Raw genomic sequence first — 19,327 nt, 5'->3', positions numbered from 1 at the left:
CATTGACCATGCGGTTTAATTAAAGATATATTTGTATAATTCGGATATTTCCGCACGCGGCGATACCACATATGTTTATTTTTATTTACACTGTTTTTTTTTTTTATGGGAAAAGGGGGGTGATTCAAACTTTTAATAGGGGAGGGGTTAAATGATCTTTATTCACTTTTTTTTTCACTTTTTTTTGCAGTGTTATAGCTCCCATAGGGACCTATAACACTTCACACACTGATCTTTCACATTGATCACTGGTTTCTCATAAGAAACCAGTGATCAATGATTCTGCCGCTTGACTGCTCATGCCTGGATCTCAGGCACTGAGCAGTCATTCGGCGATCGGACAGTGAGGAGGCAGGTAGGGACCCTCCAGCTGTCCTGTAAGCTGTTCGGGATGCCGCGATTTGAGCTCCCTGAGCTAACCGTCATGGTTTCACTTTCATTTTAGACGCGGCGTTCAACTTTAATAGCACGCGGCAGCGTGATCAATGTCGCGCGCTATTAGCCACAGGTCCCGGCCGTTGTTAGACCCACTATGACACGGCGTGGCCCCGCGTTATAGATCGGGAGCGGACGCTGGTACGCCCTGGGTCCTTAAGAGGTTAAACTCCATTTAGTGCGGTTCAGGCTCCAGGGCATCTAAGATGGTGGCTCCACATGTCAGGACATTGGGCAAGGAACTCTGAGAAGACGGCAAGGCGGGTAGGTGGGATGACCCTGAATCACATGCAGCATGCAGCCGATCAGCAGCCAGCCACCCCTGTAATGTCACAGCCCTATATAATTGGCAGCCAGCATGCGGCCAGTCACTTCAGCGTTTTATTGCGGAGAGAGAGAGGGACAGAGAGCAGTGTGTGTGTTGCACAGAAACGCAGTACAATAACTGAAAAGCTAATAGTAGCTAGCCAGTTAGCTGGTGAGCAGAGCACTTAAAGCCTTAATCACCTGCTATTAGTTCCTAATACAGGTTGCATAGCGGAGCATATTGTCCTCTATTAAGTGTAACCTGTGCGTACATAGGTGGTGTACAATTTTGTTCCTGTTATAGTCCTAAGGGCCTAGTTACTGTGAAAGGCCAGCCAAAAGTACACACCTGCTGCTGTTCTAGACGAATACTGTTTTAAGTGTAGTGGAGCGTCTTGTACTCCAGTCATAAGTGCATACCATGTACGTACATCTACATGGTATACCGTTTTGTTAATGTCATAGTCCAAAGGGCCTAGTTACTGTGAAAGGCCAGCCAAAAGTACACACCTGCTGCTGTTCTAGACAAATACTGTTTTAAGTGTAGTGGAGCGTATTGTACTCCAGTCATAAGTGCATACCACGTACGTACATCTACATGGTATACCATTTTGTTAATGGTATAGTCCAAAGGGCCTAGTTACTGTGAAAGGCCAGCCAAAAGTACACACCTGCTGCTGTTCTAGACAAATACTGTTTTAAGTGTAGTGGAGCATATTGTACTCCCCTCATAAGTGCATACCACGTACGTACATCTACGTGGTGAACCATTGTGTTCCTGTTATAGTCCTAAGGGCCTAGTTACTATGAAAGGCCAGCCAAAGGTACATACCTGCTGCTGTTCTAGACAAATACTGTTTTAAGCTGAGTGGAGCGTATTGTCCTCTCCTCATAAGTTCATACCACATATGTACATCTACGTGGTTTACCATTTTGTTCCTGTTATAGTCCTAAGGGCCAAGTTACTGTGAAAGGCCAGTCAAAAGTACACACCTGCTGCTGTTGTAGACAAATACTGTTTTAAGCATAGTGGAGCGTATTGTCCTCCCCTCATAAGTGCGTACCACGTATGTACATCTACGTTATGAACCATTTTGTCCCTTTTATAGTCATAAGGGCCAAGTAACTGTGAAAGGCCAGCCAAAAGTACACACCTTCTACTGTTGTAGACAAATACTGTTTTAAGCATAGTGGAGCATATCGTACTACCCTCATAAGTGCATAGCATGTACGTACATCTACGCGGTGTACCATTTTGCTCCTGTTATAGTCCTAAGGGCCTAGTTACTGTGAAAGGCCAGCCAAAAGTACACACCTGCTGCTGTTCTGGACAAATATTGTTTTAAGTGTAGTGGAGCGTATTGTCCTCCTCTCATAAGTGCATACCACATACATACATCTAAGTGGTATACCATTTTGTTCCTGTTATAGTCCTAAGGACCTAGTTACTGTGAAAGACCAGTCAAAAGTACATACCTGCTGGTGTTGTAGACAAATACTGTTTTAAGCGTAGTGTAGCGTATTGTCCTCCCCTCGTAAGTGCGTACCATGTACATACATCTAGGTGGTGTGCCATTTTGTTCCTGTTAAAGTCTTAAGGGCCTAATTACTGTGAAAGGGCAGCCAAAACTACAAACCTGCTGCTGTTCTAGACAAATACTTTTATAAGCGTAGTGGAGCATATTGTCCTTCCCCATATACGCAGGTATGTCAGGCAGAGAAGTGCCAGGATGTGCACAGAGGAGTGGCAGAGACCTAAATTCACCATGTGCAGGCAGAGGTCCCAGCAGACTAGGGGTGAGTGGCAGCAGGAGTTGCAGCGAGAGGCCTTAGCTCCCGGTATCAGCTAGAGGTCTTGTTTCGACCCGCAACCCATCTGCCGTCCTCGATTGGTTAACTCGGTCATCCACTTCATCACATGTGACATTTGACACCCCCAGTCAACAGTCGGTGGGTTCCTCAGACACAACCCTCAGTTGGCATGGGAGCAGTCCCTGTCCTTACATTGCCTCTGTGTTATGTTATTCCCTTCCCCAATAAATCCACTATTTAGTGAGGACGGTTAGTAGCTACTGACCAACCAAGAAGTGGAGGAGACATCCGCCGATTCCTCCGCTAGGCGGGCAAGTAGTGATGGGGAGAGTGGCGTAGGAGATGGTGTTGGGAGTGTTCAGGCTCCTGAAGCACACACTGTTGAGGAACCTGAGGAGGACATCAGTGACATACAGACACAACTCGATGATGATGAAGCCAATCGCACTTGGGAGCTGGGTGCAGAAGAGGCTTCATCATCATCAGGAGAAGAGGGTTGCAGGTTGCCTGTAAGGTAGCAGCTGAGTCAGCAATGTGGTAGCATGGTTGGCAGTCAGCATGGTGGCAGAAGTGGAAGTCTGGAGCCAAATGTGCCCGGGGTATACCACCTACTTTGCGGCAGCCTAAGGTAGTTGAACAGGGGTTCCTGGAGTAGGCGGCAGTAGCAGTAAATCAGTGTGGACTGTTGGTGGGAAAATCAGCTACTCGGCGGTGTGGCAGTTTATCATCAAGCGTCCGGAGGAGGTTAACCTGGCAACATGCAAGATGTATCGGCAGAAGGTGAAGCATGGCCAGAGTCCCAATGTTGGCACCACGGCCCTGCGTCAACATGTGCAGCTTCACCATAAAGCTCCCTGGGAGAACCATGGCCTTGGTCCAGCCAGCTGTATCACCCAGTGGCACGTCGCTCCCTGTTTCAGCCAGCCAAGGCTCCACCACCTCAGCCAAAGGGAGCTGTATGTCATACCCATCTTCTGTCGCTCCAGATGTTCCTGCTCCTCCTACTTCGAGTCAGTCATTCCGCCAGTAATCCATCCGCGAAGCCAGGTCCAGGAGACAACAGTATGCGCCCACTTCTCCCACTGTGCAGAAGCTGAATGTGCTCCTGTCCAAATTGCTAGCGCTGCAGTCCCTCTCTTTTCAAATGGTGGACTCTGCACCTTTCAGAGAACTGATGGCTTGTGCCGAGCCAAGGTGGAGAGTCCCAAGCCATAATTTCTTTGCAAAAAAGGCAGTACCAGCCCTGCAAAATTTTGTGGAACAGAAGGTGGGCCAGACCTTGAGCCTGTCAGTGAGTACCAAAGTGCATGGCAGTGCCGAAGTGTGGAGCTGTAACTACGGTCAGGGTCAATACATGTCCTTTAAGGCCCACTGGGTAAATGTGGTTCCTGCACAGCCGCTTCCGCCTCCATGCTCTCAGGCCGGTTATCCTGTGACAGGTTACGACTCTGCCTCCTCATCTTCCACCGTGTCCTCAGCCTCCACTGCTCGGACAAGTTTCAGTTCCCCTGCAGCATACCATGTGTGAAGGGCACAGCGGTGTCACGCTGTGCTTCACATGGTTTTCCTTGGCGAATCATGGCTTACTCCACGAAAACTGGAAATGGGAACCATGGTGACCAACAACGGGAAGAACATCTTGTCTGTGCCTCGACAAGGAAGCCTGAGCCATGCGTCCTGCATGGCACACGTGTTCAATCTGGGTGTCAAGCACTTCCTGAAGTGTTCCCTCTATCTGCAAGACATCCTAATAATGGGAAGGAAACTTTGCATGCACTTCAGCCACTCGTACACCACAAAGCACACCCTCCTTGAGCTGAGTCCTTAAGGCCCAAATGGGCTGAGTCCTTAAGGGGATAAGTCTTCCACCACTCTGCAAGACATCCTAAAAATGGTCAGGAAACTTTGCATGCACTTCAACCACTGGTATACCGCAAAGCACATCCTCCTTGAGCGGCTCGTCGTCACATATTAGCTCTGTAATTACCACAAGAATCCAAGGAAACTGGTTGGAGCGACAGTTTCACAGTACCAGCCGTGTTTACTTACATGTGCATGGCTTAATATTTTAGACAAGCATATGATACTAACAGGATCTACTCAGTAGCCCTCCTGGGTCAGGCCTGCACCACTGAGAGGAAGGACAAACTGACACACTACTCTGTAATTGTGCCACTCTGCGGCCTACATAGGTTGCCGCCACCTCCAGACTGTGTCATTGTGCCGCCATATGATCTCATGCGGCTGGTGGCACATTAAACTTGTTAATCTCTTTAAACTCTTCAATTGACATCTCCAAAATCTCTTTAACCTCTTCAATTGTGATGCCATATGGTCTCCCGACCCTGCAGCCACATCCAGACCTTGTCATTGTGCCAGGTATCCAGCCTAGGGCTCTGTTCACATATTGTTCGGTGTTCTGTTACTTTTTGACAGCAAAAAAGCAAGAACAGTGCAGCATGACTCGACATGAAAATGGCTAAAACCTCAACAGAACCTTGACTGACAACATTATAAGTCAACAGGGTCTGCTTTTCCCCTTATATCTGGTGTCTTGTCTTGTTTTATGAACAGAAACCCTGATGCCACTATAAATAGAGCCTAGAACAACTATCAGGCTAAATATCCAGATGTGGTAATAATGCAACATTGCTATCATCTTATAATTTATGTACAAACATGCATGAAGCTACAAACTGTAGAAACTCATCTCAAATTCTACAGGCTTCATAATCACTTGGACGCTCAACAGGAACCCTCTAACCTATTGCTATGACATCTTTGAATTTCTCTGTTCACACTGAAGAATTGGCGAGGAATTCTCGTTAAAAAATTCCACCACAGAATTTCCGGGTTTTTTGGGGGCTGAATCTGCGCGGAATTCTCACAGATTTTCCGCACGGAATACAGGAGGAAATAGTTTTCTTTTGTTGTTTGTTTTTTTGCTGGACGACAACCAACAATTAGAATTTCCCTTTTTTTTTTGTGTGTAATTTCCGTACATATTCCTCGTGAAACGGCTTTGGCATGAAAAAAATTGTTCTTGATTTCTATAAGACAAAGACGTGGATTCCACATGAAGAAAGAACTTGTTAATTTTTCATGCGGAACGGAATTCGGCATCAGAATTCCGATTGCGGAAATTCCTCAGTGTGAACTGAGGAGCGGAAATACAGTTAAACTCTATTGGATTTTTCACTGCTGACTGAATTGGAGAGGAATAAGCAAGCAGAATGACTCGAGTAAATTCTTCTCCAATTCCTCAGTGTGAACATACCCTAACTGGTGGCACATCTCAGCCTCCAAGATGTGTACAAAGAACAAAACCCATGCGGTTGTTACATAGAACAAGCTGTATGCAAACATATGCATTATCAAACATAGCTTGATCCTGTCACGTTGGTTCCCAAGACATCAACTTGGCGCCATATTTTCACATATTTTTTCACACCTTCCAACCATCTTCATAAAGAACAATAAATAACGGAAGCAATGTAAAAATCAGCATTCGGATAGTAAGAAATGTTTATCACGAGAAGCGTTCTGCTATGAGAAAATAAATTTTATTTTAATATATGCCAAACTCCTTCAATCATTTTGTAAATTCCCAAGCCAGGTTTCATTCCGTCTCGGTGCCAGGACACAAAATACTTTTCATTTGTGCACAGGGATCCTGAATCAATCCTTGTTTGTTTTCTCTGCTCCATAGAAAACAAGAAAAATAAAATGCATTATATTTGTTATACTCCACACTAGTGTTGCTCGCGAATATTCGCAATTCGAATATTATTTGCGAATATCGCATATTCGCGAATTCGCGAATTTCGCGAATATAGCGCTATATATTCGTAATTACGAATATTCGTTTTTTTTTTTTTTTTTTTTTTTCACAGTACACATCACAGTGATCATCCCTCTCCGCTTCCAGCTTGTGTGGTGTAAAGAAGGCTGTAATACTACTGTGTGAGACTGGCGTGCGAAAATTCGCATATGCGAAAATTAGCATATGCTAATTTTCGCATATGTGAATTTCCACATATGTTAATTTTCGCATGCGCGTTTTTTCGCATATGCGACAATAAAACGAGAATATAACGAATATGCGAATATTCGCGAATATATGACGAATATTCGTCCATATATTCGCGAATATTCGCGAATTCGAATATGGCCTATGCCGCTCAACACTACTCCACACCTATACTTTTCCTGAGTACTTCATTGCGTTCACACTGAATAATTGAAGAGGAATTTACTTGAGTAATTCCTCTTGAATTCTCTGCTCCAAATTAATGCACATCTCCTCTGCCCATTGACTTTAATGTTATTTCTGCTGGCCTGTTCACACTGCAGACATTCCGCTAGCAGAATTCCGACGCTGAATTCCTTTCCGCTTGAAGAAAGAACATGTTCATTCTTCAAGCAGAATCCGCTAGCAGAATCCAATAGAAGTCAAGGGTAAAAAAAAAATTCCGCCTGACATCGTTTTCAAGCAGAATTCAAGTGTAACTCATAGGCTAGGTTCACACTGCAGAATTTCTGGGCAGAATTTCTGCCGGAGAATGAGCAGGTGGCGCTAGGACCGAGCACACTGCATTGTTGCTCCCATAGACTGCAATGCATTTCTGGGTGGATCTTTTGGGAGATCTGCTCAGAAATGCATTGCCATCTATGGGGACGGCAATGTAGTCCACGCGGTCCTAGTGCTGCCAACTCGATCTCCGGCAGAAATTAGGACCAGAAATTCCACAGTGTGAACCTAGCCATAAAAGTAGAATTAAATAGCCTCCTCCTTCATTCCTCTTCATTTTCACTTGAAAATTCTGCTTGAATTCCACTCAAATTCCACTTGATTGATAAAATGTCAGAAGGCAGCAATTTCCTGACCGAAATGATTTCTCGTGAATTCCTCAGTGTGTACAAACCCTTCTCTAAGTGCATGAATACCAATCCTTCGCATGCTTAGGATTTAAAATAAAATAGTAAAGTACAATAACGTGTTGTGTTTTTATGTGAGTATTTATAAAATGAAAAAATGTTCAGCTTTTACATTGTCCACCAAATCAGTCACGATAGGCCCTGCGGCTGTCAACTTTGCAGGATAGACTGAGACAGAGAGAGAAGCCATCTCATGTTTAATAGAGGGAGGGGATTTAATAACAATTTTAATGGACTGTTAAAGGCCTCCATAAGCCAGGATAGCAACACTACACAAACAGATAAGGCTTTGTAAGGCTTTGTATCTACCTTGTCACTGGAGGAGGTGCTATACTTTATCACTTCCTGAACACTTTAAAAATATATGATCCATTTATTTACAGTGAATAGTTTATTAAGGGAAAAGGATTTGCAAATCAGGACCTTTTGAAGGTAGCTTTCCCTTCAAGCAAATGTTTCTGTTCCTAAGAAGCCTTAAAACATGAATGGGTAGTTAATAAGCCAAACCAGAAAACTTCCCCTGGAAGAGAGATGAAGTGACCCATCTGTAGACAGATGTTTCAGGGTTCTTGCCAGAGCAGGATGGTAGCTCAGTGCAGAGGGGCCTGAGTCATGGGATGAAAAGCAGTTGTTTCTCCTTGAGGAGAGCACCATAAAGGTATATGAAGACTGATAGGCCATTTATGCTTCACTTAAAATTCTGGGAATTCTATGCCAAGCCACTCTCTGTTGAAACCTTTTGGAGGTAGCTTTCCCTTCATGCCACTGTTTCTGCAAAAAAAAAAGCCTCAGAACATGACTGGAGATTTAATGAGCCAAGTGCAATGACTGGTTCTTTCCACACCCGTAAGGTTAATTCTGTATAGCTCTGTTTTTTTATGTTGGTTACTGGGACAACATCCTGAGCTGCCTGGGTGTGGTTGAAATTTCTTCCCAGCCTATCTGTACTCTGGTTTCTTCTATCAATCAGGAGTCTCCTTTCACCTACACTCTCATATATAAGGAAGTCCCTTTCACTTGAGCTTTGCTTGTGAAAGTTACCTGTTGAATGAAGCTAGCACTCCCTATTGTCTATCTTTGGTACTCTGATCTTTTGGCTGTGCTCTTGACTTCTCTTCTGGTATTTGCTTTGTTACTTTGCATTTTCCTGCTACCGCCTTTGGCTTTACTGACTACAATTTGACTGTGTGTTTGTCTTAGTGTATCGCTGTTAGTTTGTGTGCCTCCAGCTGTTCCCAGACTCCTATTATTGTTTTGACAACGCTGCTCTAGCACTTAGCAGGGAGGGTTTGTGATCGTGGTTGTCGATCCGTCACATAGGGTGGATAGGCAGTAGGTAGGGACAGTGGCTGTGGGTGAGTTAGAGCTTCACTGTTCCCTGTCCATGTGACACCAAGTCAGAAACCTCCCAGAAGAAGTGATCCATCTCTAGACAACTGTTCACATCAGCCATCACCTTGCTCACAAATGAGGGGCAAGAATCCTGAAACAGCTGTTGAGACCTAAGATGGGATGAGGTTAGGGAGAGTAAAGGCATGCCATTTTAGGGTATGGCACCACCTTTAGGTATTTTCTTGTCAGTTGAACTGTACAGACAGACAAAAATTGTCTGTCGGTCTGCCCTAAATGCTAGCTTATATTTTGAGTGTTTTTTTATTAGGTGACAGATTCCCTTCACGCTGTCACGCCCCTCCCATTGACATGAATGGAGGGGGCATGACATGACTTCACTAAAAGGCGTGGCAATGAAGTCACATCATTGTCTTAGAGGCAGCACCCAATACAGAATGCCGGGGGCTGCACTGAGATCGCGGGGGTCCCTAGTGGCGGCACCCCTGCAATCATACATCTTATCCCCTATCTTTGGATAGGGGATAAAATGTATAAAGCTGGAATACCCCTTTAAATATCATAGGTTGCCCTGATAACACAGCTTTTTATAGTTTCTCGATACGCATAATCCAGTCCACACCTGACATTATGTATGTATCATTAAAATTAAGTTCATGTCGATGTAACAATAATATAAATTGTCAGACAAACTATTAAGCCTCATGTCTTAGGGACAAGATGGAATATCCAGAAACTGGAAAGTACCATATGCTATTTACCGATAATAAAATCTTATTTTTGACTGGCTTCAGGTCCTTTTAAATGTGTGAATAATATTGTTGTTTTCTTCTATGTTGTTGTTTTTTTTTTAGCATTTTTATATTTCCTATGTTATTCTGTATTTTTGTGCTTTTATTACTTCAAGTTTTATTAATGTCATAATATAAAGTTTGCCAAAAGCCATGACCATCACTTTCCATATCCATAAAACTTTTACATATTACATAATATTGTGTATTTAAACGCCTTTGCAAATAGTGAATAATTTTTAACCCTTGACACAAATAATGAGCCCACCCCACTTAGATCATGTTCACTAAGGTTTTTTTTTTTGTACTTCATAGCCAGTACACAAATCACAGATATGACACAAAACAATATTTAATGTCTGAAAGCGTGCCTGTCATATCACAGAAAAATAAGTGTTTATTTAAGTTACTCACTAGGTCATGCAGATGCATTACATGTATTTTTAAAGGAGTATTCTACCCATAGACATCTTATTTCCTATCCAAAGTCTGATGTCTGATCACAGGGGTCCCATTGCTGGGACCTCCCCCCACCCCCATCTCCCCCCATCTTCACTATTTGCAAAGGCGTTTAAGCACACAATATTATGTAATATGTAAAGGTTTTATGGAAAAGGAAAGTGATGGTCACAGCTTTTGGCAAACTTTATATTATGACATTAATAATACAGAATGCTGGAGATCATAGGGGGGGTCCCAGCGGTGATACACCCGCAATCAGTCTATGGGCGGAATATCCCTTTAAATATCTAGCTTCAGTATTTGGCTCACAAGTCCCTCTGTTCTCCTGCTCATTCATTCAGACATCCACTGCTTAGGAAGGGGCGTGTCCGAGGCAAGCACTGAGCCTGCCCCAACACACCATGCATTCACTTCAGAGACCCAGTCTGGTGTGCTGGATCTCTTCATCCAAACAGTGCAGGCTGCTCTGTAACCCCATTGTCTCTTTTTCAGGCAGGAGTCTGATAGACAGGACAGGAGTGAGCACAGAGGAGTAATAGTACTGCCCTTACTTTCTGGACTTTGTCCCAGCCTGTGCTTCAGCTGGGACAAAGATGGTCCTGCAACCAGACAGGATGATGTTCTGGATGGTATGGGGACCTCTAGTGGTCTTTTTTAGATTTTACAAAAACATTTCTGGGATCTGAAATGACAAAAAAAACTGCAATTCTTAATTATTTGTTGTTTATTTTCACTTATGCCATTTACTATGTGGGATCATTAATGTTATATTTTAATAGTTCAGACAACAGTGCATACCGCCATTTCAAATATGTTTATTTTTTATTTTGTTGGGAGTAATTTAAACTTTTTGTATTAGGGGGTCATTTATTTACACTTTATAAGTTTCTCTAAGGGACTTGTACAAGCAATCTTTACATTGCAGGACATCTGTCTAGTAGATCTGTGCTCCACTGGTAGAGCCTGCCAGGCAGACACAGAAGGCTCGGTAAGGCCTTAGGTTGCCGTAACAAGTGAGCTTCCTGTGAACACTTCATGGGAAGGGGCCTTGACCCGAATCACTGCACTGGGGACATCCACCCATCAGAAATCTGTGGATTGAGGGAAAACCTATTTAAAGTAGTTTTATGTTTGGATAAAGCAATAGCAATCGCCAAGTTTAATTTAACATCATTTTTAGGGGAATTTTTCAGATAAAGTTTGGCTGACAATATTCCTGAGACTGATTATTACAGAAATGTCCTGTGCAGCAGCTGCAGCCTACCCCTAAGCCTTGAATAAAGAGAATGTGTTATACACAGCTATAATTAAAAAGCATGTGTATGAGTAATACAAAGGGTGTTTGACAGGCACAATAGCTGACAAGGGCATTATAATATCACTGTGTACACTGCAGGAACAGTGAGCTATACATAGTCAGTCCCCATATTTACACAGTATTTATTGCTCTGGGACATTGGGTAGCCATGATTAAGAGTCTTAGGAGGATCTCATGATTAGATGTTTTGTTCTTACTTGGAAACTGCACTGAAAGTTTTATCTTTTATGTGTTCAGCCACCTGTTTTTTAACAACATGTTACCACTCATAGTTCATTGAAAACATTATAATTCTAAGCAAATTAACACAATACTGTACATTATAAGGAAAATAATGTTCAAATTGTAAAGTGTTTAAAGCATACCTGTCATAGCCCACAAAAAAAAAAATGTTATATGTTACTTAGTACCTAATCCTGGTCACGTACATATAATTTGTATGTGTCTAGCACCTATATTTCTCTCACAGATATAATTTTTTCGTTCTGTTCTTTGGAGGGGCCTGTCCCTCACTCTGCATGACTCGGCTTCCTCCTTGAGTCTGCTGTGCTGTGCTGGGTCTCTTCATCCAATCGCTGCAGGCTGCTGTGTAACCCCCTCCTCTCTGTTTTCATGCTGTAGTCTGACAAACAGGACAGAAGTGAGCACATTGGAGTGCTAGCCCTGCCCTCACTTCCTCTATTTTGTCCCAGCCAGTGCTTTAGCTGGGACAAAGATGATGCTGCAGCCGGACAGGATTGTGTTCTGTTTCAAGACATTTTTATAACATTTTCCAAGAAATATAAAACAAACAAAAGAAATAGCACAGGTGTCACATTACTTTATGCACTCCTGTCTAAATTAGTAAGAGTGTTGCTAACAATAACAATGAATAACGTTAAGTAGTAAAAATAACAGTATGGGAATCAGTGAGCAAACTAGATCTTTACGACCACAAAAGGTAAACAAGGGTTCTCAAAATCTTTCAATTTTACACCTTGACATGGTAATCTTATACCCTTCTATAACATATGACTATATATATATATATATGCAACTCATGTTACTCATACCATCATAAACTTGAAGGAGCGGGAGCGGCGCCTGGACGGAATAGATCGGGGGATATCCCAATTTTCCCGAGGTACTGATCTTTCATTATTTTAAATTTAGAGGTTACTACAATAACTCATCATATACTTCAATATATATAACTGTTAAGGATGGCTGCTGCTTTAGGCCTTAAAATGTGTGTGACTGCCGCTGTATACTGCTCAGTGTCGTCACAAGGAATATTCACCAGACAAAAAGTTGGTATAAAACTCTTTCTCAGCAGGAAGCTCAGGAGCTGTCCCCAGGAGTTCTCAGAGTTCTGTATATTACACGGAAGTACATTCGTTTTTACATTTTGACAAAAAGGGGAGGTTACAGATCACGTCAAAATCATCATGTTAGATTTTGAATGGTTATTTAAGTATTGCGTCTGTGTATATATTAGCATATTAAACATTCATTTCTTTATTGGCCCTATTCTACCAGAAAATTCCGGATATCTCTCTGTCCTTCTTCACCGTCTATATGTCTTCAAATATTTTGTCTTCCAATTTCCATCCTCTTCTTATCTCACTTCTTCTGGCCTCATCCCAAGGTTCTCATCTTTAGCCACAAGAAAATAGCAAGCTGATATATAGGTTAAGGGTAGATAAAAAATATCTTTTTGCAGCATTAGCAATAGCATATAAGTATTAATATAGTAATCAGTCATCAGAATCATTTTAATAAATTTCAACATAACCACCTTCATAAATTCTATAACTTATATTCATAGGGAGATACACTCAAGCATGGATATTATATAGCCAACAGAGTTAACGGAGCGCAGACACTTTGGATCCACAAGCCCGCCTGAAGGAACCCTGGCCAGGACTACACAAGCCTACTATTGTGGACCTGAGGAAGGCGCCAGTGAGCGCCGAAACGCGTTGTCCTGTTCTACCTGTTTGACTTCTTTTTAAATTAAAAGTTAGTCCTGCGTAAGTGCTGGCTCAGACCTCTGTTTTCTTTGACCGCCGTCACACAGGAGCGCTCTCAACAAACCCCATTTTTTCACTCTCCACATTCACATTATTGTCCGTCTCCCTCGGGAATAGAGAAAACAAGGGGTGAGAGCAGCAGACTGTAACCATCTTCATCTCTTCCTACCCCCCACCATACCTCAGAGGCCCCCTACACCTCTGTGCACAACGTCTCAAGGTCAGTACGTCACCTTGGGTATTGGTGGCGGGTATCTTTTTCTAAGAAATACTACACAGGGAGCGCCCCGTTGTGTTTTCTCCTCCTTTTTCCTGAATACTACAGAGGAAATTATTTTCTTTTTGGAATGCTCTCTGATGACATCACAAGCACAATTCTCTCTGCTGACGTTATAATAATAATAATAATAACACTTTATTTATTGTTGTCCTTAGTGGGATTTGACCCCATGTCCCCTGCACTGCAGGGCAGCAGTGCTAACCACTGAGCCACCATGCTGCCCTTAGCATACATCTGCTATGCATGGTTGCTAAAATGGACAGAGATGTCAGCAGAGAGCACTGTGCTCGTGATGTCATCAGTGTTCCAAAAAGAAAGGAATTTCCTCTGTAGCATTCAGCAGCTAATAAGTACTGGAAGGATTAAGATTTTTTTATAGAAGTAATTTACAAATATGTTTAACTTTCTGCCACCAGTTGATTTAAAAGAAAAAAGGTTTTCACCGGAGTACCCCTTTAAGGGTATGTTCACACTGAGGAATTGGAGAGGAATTTATTCCGCTTGCTTATTCCTCTCCAATTCATTCAGCAGTGCCAAACCCTATTGATTTGAATCGAATTCTACTTCTAGGTCACACTGAGGAATTTCTGCGGAATTCCGTTCTGCATGAAGAATGAACATGTTTTTTATGCGGAATCCAGGTCTAAATTCCCATAGACCGCAATGTTACATTATTTTTCGTCCGAACGTGTTTTCGCAAGGAATGTACACGGAATTCATGCGAAAATTCAGTGCGAAAAAAAGGGTAATTCTAATTGGTGATTGTAGTCCAGCAAAAAAAAAAAATACTTAGTTATCTCCTTTTATCCATGCTTAAAATCCATGTTAATTCTGCCCAAATTCCATGCAAATTCGGTGTGATTTTTTTATTTTTTATGAAGTAAATTAGAAAGGTTAATGTTTTGCCAAAATGTACAACATATAAAAAGTTTTTGAATCTGACAGGGCCCATTTAGGGTAGGGTCACACGTAGCACATCTGACACACGCAGCATATTTGGCAGGCACAGCAGTAGGTTTACTCTAGGGACGGTCAGAAGTGCCTCCACAGCATCAAATATGCTGCAGATGTGCTACATGTGACCTTACCCTTAAAGTGTACCTCTTAAATGACCATGTGTTTGCAGTACATTTTTGAGGGTTTTCTCTTCAAAGCATTATTGCTTCTAAGGTGTGAATACACAGCTTAGAAGGAAACCTTTCTTTAACCCCTTAAGGACATGCGCTGTAAATGTACGGCGCTGCATAGTGTCGATTAACGCACAGCGCCGTACATTTATCTCATATGGGTCTGGGAATGAAAATATAAAAGTGGTATGAATTTTAGAAGGCGAGGAGGAAAAAACAAACATGCAAAAATAAAATTGCCTGTGTCCTTAAGGTCCAAATGGGCTGTGTCCTTAAAGGGTTAAAGGGGTACTCCCACCCTTGAAATCTTATTCCCTATCCAAAGGATAGGGGATAAGATGTCTGATCGCGGGGGTCCCGCCACTGGGGACCCCCGCATTGTTGCATGCGGCACCCACCTGTTTTTTTCATCGGAACCCCTGGAGGGTCTGATTTGCGACTAAGGGAACGGAAGTCCGTGACATCAGGACTCCACCCCGTGTGACGTCACGCCCGTCCCCTCAATGCAAGTCTATGGGAGCGGGCGTGACGGCCGTCACACGAGGGCGGAGTCCTGACGTCACGGACTTCCATTCCCGGAGTTGCGACTCAGACCCTCCAAAACAGGTGGGTGCCGCATGCAATAATGCGGGGGTCCCCAGTGGCGGGACCCCCGCGATCAGACATCTTATCCCCTATCCTTTGGATAGGGGATAAGATGTCTAGGGTGGGAGTACCCCTTTAAAGCACAGCTTATTTTTTTGCTGCAGGACTCTCATTCTACATCAATTATTCAAGGGAATCTGTTCTCATAATAGCAGATTCACCCAGTCACCTGGCTTTATTTCTCTAGGCCTGTTAGCTCACATTACACTCCCCTCTCAAACTTTAGAGAGAGATTGCCTACTGGAATCAGAGCTGATGCTGCTGTGAGGTGCACAGTCCAAGAGGTCTCTAAGAAGACTCCTGGAGCTACAGTATGCTTAAAAGTGGTTTGGAGGGCTTTAAAAACATAAAAGCTGCTAGACCCATATTTCATAACATAAGGATAAAAGTGCACACTCTAATTTCAAATGTGTGCTACTTCAAGCAAAGAAAAAACCCTACTCCTAAATTAAATAAGGGAATTAGGAGCCATAATAGGATTAAAAACCAGGGTTTAAGCACAAGGAAACAAACAACACAAGTTAAATAGTAAACCTAGAGCATTTGCTTTTTTTAATCTTGTGACAAGTCCCCTTTAAGAATGTAACCCCTTTACGCATTTACATATCCTCATGTTTTAGTATGAATGTTGCATTTCCTTGGTTTGAAATGTTACCTAAGGTCAGCAATACAGCACGTCACATTTCCAGTTCATTGGTTCATAACATTTTAAAACAAATCTTGATATTTTTAAATAAGCCTCACAGCAGAACAGTGACTAAAATTGGAAAAGCAATACTGCAAAAGATTCATCCCAATCACACATTATCCAGTGTAGAACCCTTGGCGCAGGGCTGACACAGTCACCTGTTATACACATCTGTTCCTTCAATGTCTAACCTGATGTCATCATTTACAGTAAATGAATGATCTCACAGCAGCATCACAACAGACATATCAGCCCACAATGGAAACTTTACCCATGAGGTTCCTTTCCATAGAAATAATGTTATTGAATTAATCTTTAAATGAATGTTGTAGCCCGAAGAATATTTAGTATTTTATGGAGGAGTTACAAACAAAATTCCCATGTATTGCTATGTGATCTTTTATTTTAAATGGGCACTGTCAGATAAAAAAATATATATATGGTACATCTTGGCAAAAGAAATTGTAATTTCTTTTTTATAGAAATCATGGCTTATAAAGCCCACCCCTAGGGGCTCTCCTACCATCCAGAAAATAATGCTATCTGACTGCAGACTCATCTTTGTCGAAGCTTGTGCTTCAGCTAGGACAAAGTCAAGCAAGTGAGGATGTGACTAGCACTCCTCTGTGCTCACTCCTGTCCTATTAGACTGCAACATAATAACAGAATAGGAGCGGTTACAGAGCAGCCTACAGTGATTAGACAAAGAGACCCAGCACAGCAGACTCAGGGAGGAATGATGACATGCCCCATTCTAAGCACAGAATAATAAACCAAGTTAGCAACAGCTAGAATGTATTTTTGTGAGAAATATAGGTGCTAGACACATAATAATGATCTGTACATGATCAGGATTAGTACTGAGTAACAAATAAAATTTTGTTTTGTGGAATGTGACAAGTGCTTTAAAAAATGTATCAATAGCTTACCTTATTGAGCGAATGAAATGAGGTCTACTGTTTGACTGATGCATAGACCGAAAACGTATAAAGTGTCTACCCACTCTGATAAATAGACTCCCATAAAAATATACATTTTCTCTCCACAGGACTAGAAACTATTTGACTGTGGGATATTATATACTGTCAGTAATTTTTTGCCAGGGTTGTGACTGTATCGGCGGCCCTGGCAAATAGACTTCATTATTGTCCATGTATAAGGGCAGATGGTCATCTTGTATATGCATTTAGCAAAAAGCCCCTGATGAGGCCACCTACATTGGTGGACTTAAACACGTAGGGAAGAGCATTGTGTAAAATTCTTGGTATATGGCCAGTTGAATTTCTAATTTGACCGTGATTGGTCAAACTGGTGCATAAAAAAGACAGTAAAACCATTTTTCTTAGCTGTGAGTCATCTCCTGTGTTGTTTGGGCCAAGAGAGCATCATCAGTATATCTTGGCAATTTATCATGCAATTGTTGATCTATGTTTCTTAACAGCATATTAATTAAAAGTTAAGTTTTATTCACTCCCCCCCCCCCCCTCCGGCATACTACTGTTTGACCTGGATGAATTTTATCTATGTGTATGTTCTTTGATAACTATAAAATGCCTTGATAGATCATATTAGGGGTGGATATCATATGGTAAACATAAGTCAACCTGCACTGTTGAGTGGATGTCACTTTACTATATCTGCTCCAGCCCACAGCTCAGGTTTACATGTTGTGTGCGTTTTATAATGTAATTTCATGTATTGCCATATCTCTAATGTCTTTATATTCTTTAATGTCAAGTGTAAAGTGTTAACTTTGTCTGTGGGAGTATGCATAAAGAAACCCATAGGCACTTTGTTGTTCATGACACAGGATCTCAAACCATCAGGAGAAATATGGTCCCATAAAAAATGATTGAAAAGGTGTCTTCATGTACCGTTGTTCATGCATTCTGGGAGTTGTAGTTCTGCAATAGATAGAGGAACCCTTGTTGGTAAAACTTTGGCTTATGGCATAACCCATGATTTTATCCTAAATGTCTAATATTCAGGTTTTTGCTTTAAAAATAAGACCTGTGCTTTTGGCATTCTGGAAATGAAATTCATGGTCTACAGTGAACACTTTTTTCTTATTTATTTATTTTCTCTTATTTTTCTACCTTCTTCCAGGGGAAGATGATAGACAGAGATCATAGAGTTTCATGAACTGTACAGTATTGTATTGAATGCACCATAATGAATTGGACAGAATGTGCTTTATATAAACATAAAGCAGCAGGAACAAGAACGGGAGAATAAACTGTCTGGCCGGTATGAGCCAGTACATCGCTGTTATGTGGGAGATGGAACATGTTTTATTAAAAATATGTGCTCCTGATTTTTTTGCTTTTTATTTCGAGCTGTTTACAGAAAACGTGAAATGCTATGGGAAATTAAAAAAGCCAATATGAGTATAAGTATCAAAATAATGTGAAGGTATGAAAAGCATTTTTGCCTATAAAGAGGTTCATGCTGGGAATAGCACCAAGCAAACCTAAGAAGATGTAAGGGTCTCCCCTTAATGAAGGAGATCCATGTGTTGTTAGGTAAACATGTTTTCTGTTTTGAGCCAAGGTTAAGGGAGCCAAAGCCTTATTTTTACAATTGTTTCCATATTTACATATTTACCATTATTTATGAGGAAGAGTAACTGTGCATACACAAGCACCAATAATAAGGAAAGGGATCAATCCAGAAACTAATGACTGGACCCTCATCTACTACAATTTTATAGCTAGAGCATTGTAAACACATTGGTGGCCCAGTACTGAGTATAATGAGTGCCTACCTCCATAGCAAACAAAGTATATAGCATGTTAGGCGACTTAGATTGTCACATGGATTTCCACCCAATTGGCAGCCACAGATGCCCTCATGCAATGTCTTAAATGCCATTAGAATGCACGCCCTAGAAGCCCTGTCAAGTGCCAGCCACAGATGCCCCACTGTTCCTTAGCCTTAGATACCACCATAATTACCTGTCAAAGTTACCCCCATATATTAACTCAAAGGCTCCACAAATTAGTTAACATACCCTACAGTCATGGGCGTGAATGTTGGCACCCCTGAAGTTTTTATAGAAAATGAAGTATTTCTCACAGAAAAGGATTGCAGTAAAATGTTTTGCTATACGCATGTTTATTTTCTTTGTGTGTATTGGAACTAAACCAAAAAAAGAGGGATAAAA

This window comes from Hyla sarda, chromosome 2, assembly GCF_029499605.1.
Source record: "Hyla sarda isolate aHylSar1 chromosome 2, aHylSar1.hap1, whole genome shotgun sequence".
NCBI lineage: Eukaryota > Metazoa > Chordata > Amphibia > Anura > Hylidae > Hyla > Hyla sarda.
Note: the sequence above shows the minus strand (reverse complement) of the source record.